This window comes from Lolium rigidum, chromosome 6 (assembly GCF_022539505.1).
Source record: "Lolium rigidum isolate FL_2022 chromosome 6, APGP_CSIRO_Lrig_0.1, whole genome shotgun sequence".
Lineage (NCBI taxonomy): Eukaryota > Viridiplantae > Streptophyta > Magnoliopsida > Poales > Poaceae > Lolium > Lolium rigidum.
Window position 1 is genome coordinate 1879221 of NC_061513.1, and position 8471 is coordinate 1887691.

At 40.8% G+C, this 8471-nt stretch overlaps 2 long non-coding RNA genes across 2 annotated transcripts; both read right to left on the minus strand.

Annotated features, from left to right (window-relative positions):
- Window positions 1-211: 211 nt before the first annotated feature.
- Window positions 212-1380, minus strand: LOC124659467. Its single transcript, XR_006989588.1, has 3 exons — window positions 1309-1380; window positions 1154-1226; window positions 212-262 (listed from the first exon to the last, which is right to left on the minus strand). It is a non-coding gene; the product is annotated as an uncharacterized LOC124659467 (long non-coding RNA).
- Window positions 1381-1704: 324 nt separating this feature from the next.
- On the minus strand, window positions 1705-2158 carry LOC124659468. The gene is made up of 3 exons (XR_006989589.1): window positions 2097-2158; window positions 1918-2016; window positions 1705-1811 (listed from the first exon to the last, which is right to left on the minus strand). It is a non-coding gene; the product is annotated as an uncharacterized LOC124659468 (long non-coding RNA).
- Between the last annotated feature and the right edge of the window lie 6313 nt (window positions 2159-8471).

Below are 8471 nucleotides of genomic sequence, written 5' to 3' on the forward strand. Positions count from 1 at the left end.
TATTACTGCAGTTTGCATGCACTAGAGGATACATATTGGAAAGACAGTGCAATGTATCCACAGAAAAATGATGAAAACAACGGTGCAGGTGTCAATCTGCAGCTATGCTTCCACAACAAAGGAAGCACATACATTTATTTCTTCTTCAGCATCCTGGCTGCACGGATAATTACTTCTTCTTCAACACCCAGGTCGGATCAACTTTGTTCAACGACGATGTAAGGAGCTTGTATGAGATGAGCATCCGAAGTTGAATCAAATCCTGAAAAAATCAGTTAGTTGCGGTTACGAGAATGAACTGTTGTGTAAATTCAGTGAGCTCCTTAATTGAAACAAAGGAGTGTTAATTGCTAATTTCAGTACAAACTTGTAGCATGGCAACAAAACCGACAACGGGAGACAATGTTCCGGCTCAAAGGAAGCATATGTGAAGCAAGAAGGAAGCGAGCAGCACAATCAAATCGAAGCAAAAACATGGTAACCAAGGTGTGCATGAACGGGAGCAGATTGTTTGTTCGACAGGAGCGCATTTTGTTTTCTCTGGAAGCTATTCAACATCTCATTAGAAGCATATGTTATTTCAAGTAATTTATGGAAAAATTGTTTATATTATTGGAAGCATTGTCAGTAGAAAAGTTTGGAAAATTGTCTCTAATCAATGTTTCACATTACAAATATATTTCTTTCATAGAGAAGCAAATTCAATTAAATTTCATTCGAAGCAACGTGCCAAGTGTTGGAAACAAAAGTTGCTTCGAATGAAGCAACTACAGTATTTAGTGTCCTCAAGATGTACTAAAATAATTGGATTACTAAAAATCAAGAATGAATACTTGGAAACTAACGAGGGGAGCAGTTTTGGGAATGTTTGTAATTAGATGGGCGATGTCTGGAATATTTGGAAACAACAAAGGGATGCAAGGTACGTATACTATTTTAGCGACCAGTAATGCTTTTTAAGCCGACACCGAAAGTCGTGGGATTGGACGTGATCCTTGCAAGTACATAGTAGGAAGAAAATCAAGAAATAAGTACTAGCAATCGGATGATGCACGTAGTCTCTATCGTGCGGCAGGGATGGGGTCCGATGAAAAACTACAAATCGGTATCCGATCCCTAGTGACGCCAGCCTTAAAAAAAGGTTGGTACAAACCTGGTTAAAAGGCTTCATTATCTTGCCATCCCATTGTGTCATGAACATCATTACGAAAACTCCGCAGTCAAATCTGTTCATGAACATGGAAAATATGTGAGCGAACATAACAAATGATGAGAGAATGAATGTGTATTTCAGGGTCATTCTATTACATGGTGGTCTGCTGACGCAATTCCTGAGGATTGTTCTGGACAAACTGGCCAAAGTTTGTTTTAGGGAATGCGTTGGCGGAGGAAACAAGTTTGATAAAATTATTCACCTGTGAAGAAGCAGAAAATAATTAGAGAACCAAATATTTGTGGTGCCGACGACCCAATATTTGAAAAATATATGTATGAATGGTACGAAGCCGGTTCTTCGTAAGTGAGAGCATATTAGTAAAGGTACAGAAGCATGGTTAGTATGGATTGTAAAGTAGAGTGTACATTAAAATATATTGGGTCTGCATATGCAAATTTGGCTATTGAGTGAGTAAACTGCATTAAAAAAAAATCATAAAATAAACAGTTTACATGCTTCGTACCAGAAAATCGGCTCTGTCATAGCATCTTGTTTTCTTGACACCAATCATAGAGTCGAGGACATTGACTTGTTTGAGGAGAAGGTTGATGCACACTAGGACCCAATGTCCACTGTCCACTATTGCAAAGTATAGCTAGGAAGCAAAACAAAAAAGAAGCACTAGTCGGAGTAGCGGAAATATATATTATTTGGTAAATCTCACATGTGTGGATGGAAAGAAGGTGAATGACAATAGGTACCATATCCTTTGATTTGAGCTGGTGATCTCTGTAAACTTTCTGGAATTCTTTAATACATGTTTGAGGGTCAAACTTATCCTCATGGACAATGAGCTTTGTCTAAAAAAATGGATGTTGAGTCAACTATTGTTGGAAGTAACGTCGGTAAAAATAGTTGAGTACAGGAGAATGAAACATACGGTCAAAGATTGTGAGAATGCAAACTTGGTGCACAAGGGCTCACTGGTTGTATGGATGTTGGTCACCAAGTTGAAATCCCGAGTGAAAAGCTCCATGACGTTTTTGTCAATGCTTCCACGTGGTTTGAAAGCTTCGCGGAATTCTTCATATGTGACATGATATTCTCCAAAGTCAACAAAAGGAGGCCTGATCATGCAAATTTATAAGAAATATTGCAGCTAAGTGTTTGATCAAATTTGACATCAATGAAATCATAAAGGGAGCGAGGACTTAATGTTACCTTTTTTCATTGTCAACCGGCTTCCTTATGCACCTTCTGAGAATGTAGGTGTCATATGCATCCTTCGATTTGTCAGTAACCTTAAGGTTCTTGAGCTTTTTTTGTTGTGCTTCATTATTACAGTCTAGAAAAGCTCTTTTTTTCCTGTTTTTCTTATCTTGAGTTTGGGTGCCGATAGTGCATTCAACTTCGAGTGCAGTTGGTACATGCGTTGGAAAAAATACAGGTTAAGGAAGCATTCCGTTATAAGTATTGCAGCAAGTAATTTGAAAAGAAGCATCATGTATATCAAATTGGGACATATAGATACAAGGTAGCAAGCATCAAGTAGATGAGGAAGCAGATGCATGTATGATAAGAAGCAATCAGATTATATTTTAGACATAAGTTGATAGAATGAGCAGAATTGTTGGTTTATTTGTCATGTGAGAATGCATTTGGTTGATCAAGAAGCCAGATGTTCGATGTGTGGAAGCAAGGAATATAAATTGGAGAAGCTTGTGAGATTTGCAGTTAATTTTTTAAGTGATAGCACATGTATATATGTTGCAAGTGCTTAGTATTCTGTGAGATTGCACATCTACATATGAAAAAATGTAGAAAAAAATCTGTTTGGTGCACACCTGTAGATGGAGATTGGCCACATTCAGCATTAGGAGCTTGCTTATAATCTTGGGATCCTGGAGATGTAAACTTGGGAACATCAGCGCATGGTGCTTCAGAAGCAGTTTTATCTGCAGCATCTGCTTGAGAAGAAACACTATGCGCAACCAGTTGTTGTTCGGTTGCTGGATCGGGAGCATTAGATTTGGCCACATCAGTAAGATGTGTCTCAATGGTTGCAGCACCTATTAAAACAGGAATGGAATTCAGAGCACATAAGATACATATGAGTAGAATGGTAATTGAAATGGCTTGGATGGCATGGTAGCGGCCTTCCCATACCTGATGTGTTCTTTGATGTTCCTCCTGTGGAAGTCGATATGTTGGCAACACCGCGTGGGGAAGGGTGGTTATTGGCCGCAAAATGCTGGGTCCAAGTTTCACCTTCTGGCAAAAGGTTGAAAGTAGGACATTCAATATCGTGAACGGGGCGAAGTTCTGTAGTTGGTTCAGTGATGTCTTGATGTTCAGTACGTGCATTTGCAGTAGAGGATGGATCCGTCATATGTGTTTTTCTGCCAGCACTCTGTTCTATCTCAGCCGCAATCCTAGTGGCTTCCTCCCAAAATTGTGAACCGTCCACAGCTTCTCCGACCAGCATTGGTTCTTCATCTCTTGGCGCACCGGCAATGCTAGTGGATGCTCTAGGTGGCGAGAAGATGGGCGTGGAGGCACTTGGCGGCGATGGCCCGTGTGGAGTTGTTGTGTTATTCTTGCAAGCTGCAAACACATCAGAAGCATACTCGGCCATGCGCTTGACATGGATTTTCGTTAACCTTGTTAGTGCCCTTCCAACATCTTTGCGCCATATATTGGTGTGCTTCTCATGGACAATCCTAATGTAATCTGGGAGCTCCTGTACAATATGAAAATAAATCCATGTTGGCGCGAATCATTGTTTGAGAGGATGTGAGGCAACAACATTATGGTGCAACATACCTCTGGGAAATCATTTTCCTGTGATATGGGACTCCGAGATGCCTCCTGTTACAAACATGGTGTGATATAAAAAGATGGGTCAAAACATGTAGTAATGCAGTGGAACCACAGACGTAAAAATAGCTGAACCATGGATTGCATATTTATTCTTACCTGCCCCAAATGGTTGGAGTTTGATACTGCAATGTGCGGTAAAATCTGTTCTTGCGGTGCTTCATTTCCCAAGATTACATTCACAGTGGCGTACGGGGTGAGGTGGAATGGACGAAACTAAAAAAAATAGTGTGGGAAATGAATAAGTATGGTGACATGCAAGTAGTGTTGCATTTGGGGTTGAAAAAAAATGGGAAAACTTACTGGGTGTGCACCATATGTATGGGGTTGAAGTGTCAGCTTGCTTTTATCATGCTTCAACAAACTTGAAGTCGGCATTGGAAACATGAGAGGCTCTCGGCAGATCATAACTAATCCGATGAGTCGACAGAGTTGAGACAGGGAATTCCAAATGATACATTTAAACAATCTACATTATAATTTGGTTGAAAAAAAGGTTGGGATAAGGGAACAAAATCTGGAACAATTGTACATATATTAAGAAAAAATGTACATAGGAGAAAATATACCGCGATCCATGGTAAGCAACCACCAACCCATAGTGGTTTCATGTTTCCATCCTTTCAGTGCCTTTCTCCTTTTGTCTTGGAAAGTCTTGATTTCTGACATTGTATGTGAGAATATCTTCTCCGCCCAATCATATTCACGAACGAGTGTGGACTCACCGAGGCTCCCAAGATATTCCAGAGGCATCATAATGCTGCTTCCAGGAAAGAAATATGTACTGATCACCACCATGAAGAATGTCCTAAACCATACTTCTTGATCCAACTCATCATCTTCAAGCAACTTTTCAGCATGATGAATTGGCGCCCTCCTTCCAGCTGTGCTATATTCAATTTTGTAGAAATCACGATATGGTGATTCTTCATGATCACCGGTGAGCACCACCGGCCTAGCTCCAGAAGGGAGCCCCAGGGCTTTAACTACCATTTCTTTATTGAACACTATGCTTGTTTTGTTCTTACTATTTCTGAATTCACCTAGCTCGGCATCAATCCTTAATATTATCCATTCAATCAATCCCTTGGGAGCTGAGAATGCGCAAATATCCAGAAGTACACCCCACCCTCGATCAATAATGAGTTTTCTCCGAGGTTCCTTAAGCCCAAGCACTATGTCTCTCAACCGAGCGGCTGAAAAACGAGTCTTGAGCATACAATTTGGATCGTCATCCTTCGTCATTGTGTAGTAAATTGCTACAAAAAAGGAATCAGTAGCATGTTGAAGTGTGAGATTACATATAAGTATGTAGAAACAAACTGTATGGAAGCATGATAGAAATCAGAAGCACCAATTTTTTTATGAAAGAAACAAGAAGCATCATATTTGTTTAAATGAAACATATTAAAATCAATGCACTAGCATATTATAATCAACGCAGTAGCACAGTTGCCTTGAACAACATAATCACCTCAGAAGCATCACTCCAATGGTATGAAGCATATTGTAATCAATGCAGGAGCAAACATATTTGAAATGTATAATGTAACAATGTTTCCCGCCGATTGCACAAAATATGTAACAACTTCATCGGCATCAGTGCGTGATCCTTGAACACAAAAATTGCTACTATTTGTAATGGTGAACATGGAAACATAAAAATTACTACTATTACCCAGGCAAGAGCTACAAAATTGCATATAGAATGGATGAACACAAATTAATTATATGATTCCCGTTTGACAAGTGAATCCAAAATTCGTAATGGTTGGAGAAAAGCTAGATTTTGTTTATACAGTAGCCACACATGGAGACCTAGTTACCTTGTACACCAAATCGGTGACAATGCGAGACGGAAGCAACGTCGGGAGCTGAGATTAGGCCGGGATGAACCGCCTGAATCCCTATGTCGGCCGCGAGCAGATGGTGCCGGCGGAGATGCTTCAATCCCAATCGCGCGCGAGGCCGTCGGGATGGGGAGCAGTGTTGGAGATATGCCCAAGAGGCAATAATAAATGGTTATTATATATCTTTGTGTTTATGATAATGTTTATATACCATGCTATAATTGTATTAACCAAAACATTGATACATGTGTGATATGTAAACAACAAAGAGTCCCTAGTAAGCCTCTTAACTAGCTTGTTGATTAATAGATGATTAGTTTCATAATCATAAACATTGGATGTTATTAATAACAAGGTTATATCATTATATGAATGATGTAATGGACACACCCAATTAAGCGTAGCATAAGATCACGTCATTAAGTTATTTGCTATAAGCTTTCGATACATAGTTACCTAGTCCTTATGACCATGAGATCATGTAAATCACTTATACTTGGAAAGGTACTTTGATTACATCAAACGCCACTTGCGTAAATGGGTGGTTATAAAGGTGGGATTAAGTATCCGGAAAGTATGAGTTGAGGCATATGGATCAACGGTGGGATTTGTCCATCCCGATGACGGATAGATATACTCCGGGCCCTCTCGGTGGAATGTCGTCTAATGTCTTGCAAGCATATGAATAAGTTCATAAGAGACCACATACCACGGTACGAGTAAAGAGTACTTGTCAAGAGACGAGGTTGAACAAGGTATAGAGTGATACCGATGATCAAACCTCGGACAAGTAAAATATCGCGTGACAAAGGGAATTGGTATCGTATGTGAATGGTTCATTCGATCACTAAGTCATCGTTGAATATGTGGGAGCCATTATGGATCTCCGGATCCCGCTATTGGTTATTGGTCGGAGAGAGGTCTCAACCATGTCTACATAGTTCACGAACCGTAGGGTGACACACTTAAGGTTTGATGTCGTTTAAGTAGATATGGAATAAGGAATGGAGTTCGAAGTTTTGTTCGGAGTCTCGGATGGGATCCAGGACATCACGAGGAGGTCCGGAATGGTCCGGAGAATAAGATTCATATATAGGAAGTCATATTCCAAGTTTGGAAATGATCCGGTGCATTTATGGCAGGTTCTAGAAGGTTCTAGAAAAGTCCGGATGAAATCACCATGGAAAGTGGAGTCCCGGAGGGACTCCACCTTGCATGACCAGCCAACCCTAAAGGGAAGGAGTCCAAGGTGGACTCCCCAAAGGGTGGCCGGCCAACCCCCCAAGGAAGGGGTGGGAGTCCCACCTTGAGGCCTTGTTTGGTAGTGGAGTATTTGTGGGGATTGGTGGGGATAATACTCTAGAGGATTTGGTGAAACCCCTACCTTCACCCAATCCCCACAAAACCCCATTCCATATACTCCCGAATCCCCACTCCTAAAAACCGTTCATTTGGTTGGTAGGGATTGAAGCACAGCGGAAATTGAAATGAACAAGGGAAATCAACGTGCAGTAGCAAATATTTAATTCTTATACCATTGGCCACACGGCACTGAGATTGAAATCTGAACTAATACCAGGTCCAACACGGCAGTGAGTACATAATAGATAGTTCGGAACCCAGGATACAGAATGTTGTAACAAGTTGTTGTCACAATTCTCATGACCCACAATAGATCATGGCAATATTCCAAATTCTGACAAACCATGACACTACAAAATGTTGTAACAAGTTGCACCAATCAACAACAAACCCGAGTCTTTAGACCAACACAACATCGAAGCGAGCAAACATCTCGGGTGCCATCAGCGGTAGAAGCTGCGGCGATATGTGCCACACTAGACGGTAGCGGTGGCTGCGGGGGCTTTTGAAAATGGAACCTGGACAAAAAAATGCATTGGAATTACTTAGGCATGTAGACACCACAAAGCAAAGTTGTACAAGGAGATACTCACGATGGCTACCGACACAGGAGCCGATAAACTAGGTGTACATCGGGCAACTGGACACTAAATCACCATGGCAAATTAACAATTACATAGACTACCGTAAAGCAGCGATGTGCAAGCAGATAATCACGATGACTGCTACTAACGCGTTCAGTTGCACATATAATGAAATCTGGATGACAGAAGCATAGTCATGCATGTAACAGGACATGACAATACTAGAGTGTTGTGACCATGCACATGGCATTTGAAGGAGAAAGGCTGGAAACTGTATCTTCTTATTGGAAGGAATAGGTTGGCATCTGTACGCCAATGCACAGAGTTCAATTCTAGAAATAGTAACCTGCTAATAAACCAAAGCACTAGACTACAGGGAGTCAGAAAGCTACAGGGAGCGGCTACTTCTACCATGTCATGTATACTTTGAATAGCATATAGTAACAGATCATAGCGCAAATAAAACAATCCTAGATGACAAATATCACACCATATATCCACATCACATTCAAAAAGAAAAAAAAAGAATACATAAGGTTCATATTTTGCATAGCAAAGCAGATCCACCATACCTGAAACGCCTTGTTCAGCGGCTCCTCATGGTAACTTGGCCATCTCACCGCGAAGCCAAGCTAGTGCACT